This window comes from Theobroma cacao, chromosome 10, assembly GCF_000208745.1.
Source record: "Theobroma cacao cultivar B97-61/B2 chromosome 10, Criollo_cocoa_genome_V2, whole genome shotgun sequence".
In the NCBI taxonomy this organism is placed as follows: domain Eukaryota; kingdom Viridiplantae; phylum Streptophyta; class Magnoliopsida; order Malvales; family Malvaceae; genus Theobroma; species Theobroma cacao.
The window spans coordinates 29,876-31,976 of NC_030859.1; the positions used below are offsets into that span (position 1 = coordinate 29,876).

Below are 2,101 nucleotides of genomic sequence, written 5' to 3' on the forward strand. Positions count from 1 at the left end.
TAAGGGATCTTTAATTTTCTTTATTTTTTATTACAAATTTTAACAATTTTTTAAGCCTTTTTTGTTGGTCCCAATTATATGTGCTAGAGGGAGAGTGAATAGCACAAATCAGCTCTTGATAAGATAAAGAACTAATTTTCAGAACAAAGAAAATAAAAACAGAATATACAATGCACAACAATTTAGAGTGGTTCAGTCTAAGACCTACATCCACTACCTTGATTATCCAACCAAGGATTTTCCCAATAAATCCACTAAAAATCAATGAAATTCACAAGCTTTCACCAAACTTTATAATGGCTTTTACAAGGCTCAGCCAAAACCTTTTACACTAGTTTTTCACAAGCTAAACTAAAACCCAACAACTAACTTTTCAAAGTTAAGTTAGAACCTTAACACAATCAAGCAATCTTTGCTTGAAACAACCACTTAGAGTGACTCCCTCACTCTAAGAATACAATAAGAAAGGTAGAAGAAAGTACTTAAGATCACAAGTTGATTTAAATGATACAAGATTGAGTGTAGAATACAAATACAAAGGATGAACGTTTAAGTGCAGTGAGGTGAAGAGAGAATTTTCTGGTTTTTTAGTTTTTTTTTACTCAAATCTCTTCCAAAACTTCCGAAAGATTGTTTCTAAATGTTGGAGGACTCTTTTATACTTGGAGAAACATCTTTGATGGAGGTTTGATAGTTTTCTAACCGTTGAAGATAGTTTGGAGTCCGTTCTAGCCGTTACTCTGTCTTTTAGTACAGATTTCAAATTTACAAACAGAATGCTTTTAATCGACTAGCCGATATCTTAGTAGACTAAGTCGTCTCTGTTCCCTGTCTCTGGCTGTTTTAGCAGTAAGTACTTAGTCGACTAACTCATTTCTTGGTCAACTAAGTTGGTTTCGTTTCTCAATATTCTTCAGCCTGTCATTTCTCCAATTTAAACCTTGGCTAATCAACATTCTTTCTTATTCAACTAATGAGCTTCCTCCTTGTTAAGCAGTCATGTCTTATTATTTTTATCTCCCACTTTCTTTTAGTATAGATGTCATGACCCGGCACTCCCTTCGAGCTCATGACAACCGCCGCGAAGTCTCAATAATCATTCATTACTCGGTATGTCAACCGAAACCTCGCAAGGCTCTTGCATCAGTTTTCCACTTCCCCTGTGAGCAATAGTCACTAAATATCGAGTTTTAAGAGAATATAAATTATGTTAGATCGAAAACAATCAAAATAAAATTTTGACCACACAGGGGTATTTTGGTCATTTTTACCTGAAAATTTCGAAACTTGATAAAAATACAACGTATGGCAGAAAGATATCCATTTCCGATTTAAAATAAATTTTTGCAATCTAAATCATCCATTTGGAGTGAAAAGTTGACTAATTAGACTAAATAAAAATATTCGATAATATATTTCATTTTCTTATAAAATAATTTTTATAGAACTATGCATAAATATTTTTTGTAGCGTGAGAACAAAATAAATTCATACATATAGTAATACAGTAAACCAAGTAGTCAAAATTATCCTACAGTGGCATATGGACCCCGAGATAACCAAAAGTGTGCAAGAATGTAGACCTACGATTTCCAAGAAAGTAAGTCCAAAAGAAATCCTTGATGAAATCGACTGCCTACAGATTATCTTGAACCTGAAATGGTTAAAAAAAGAAAGGGTAAGTTTTCATAAACTCAGTGAGTAAACAAAGTCCGTCATTAACATCTAAAGCCGAGTAAATGGAGACAGTTAACTTTTCATCATACCATAATCTACAACATTTTGTACTTGTTTCAAATCATATAAAACAACACATTTCATTATAATACACATCACGACTTATGATTTTCTTAAAAACTTGGCTCATGCCAAAAATCATACTCGGTGTGTCAAACCCTGCTTTGTAAAATAATTATAATATCATTCACATGCTCGATAGAATGTTTGTATATTTAGGAAGTTCGAGAAATCGTTAAAAGATGATATTGCCCCTAATGGTATCATTAAGTCGATTAAGCCTCGAACTAGTTCAAATAGGAATTTTAAGGTGAAATTAAGAGTTTCACAGTTCAAGGATGACTCAAAATGGTAATTAGGAGTT

The 2,101-nt window shown here is 32.7% G+C and overlaps 1 protein-coding gene across 2 annotated transcripts in view; it reads right to left on the reverse strand.

The window, feature by feature from the left end:
• LOC18585699 (ent-kaurenoic acid oxidase 1) overlaps nucleotides 1,454-2,101 on the reverse strand; it is a 19,586-nt gene continuing 18,938 nt past the window's right edge. The window contains exon 9 of one of the 2 annotated variants that reach the window (XM_007008644.2): nucleotides 1,454-1,654. The gene's annotated coding sequence lies outside the window, so the exon portion shown is untranslated. The remainder of the gene's footprint in view (nucleotides 1,655-2,101) is intronic. The other variant, XM_018129705.1, reaches the window with a different exon arrangement.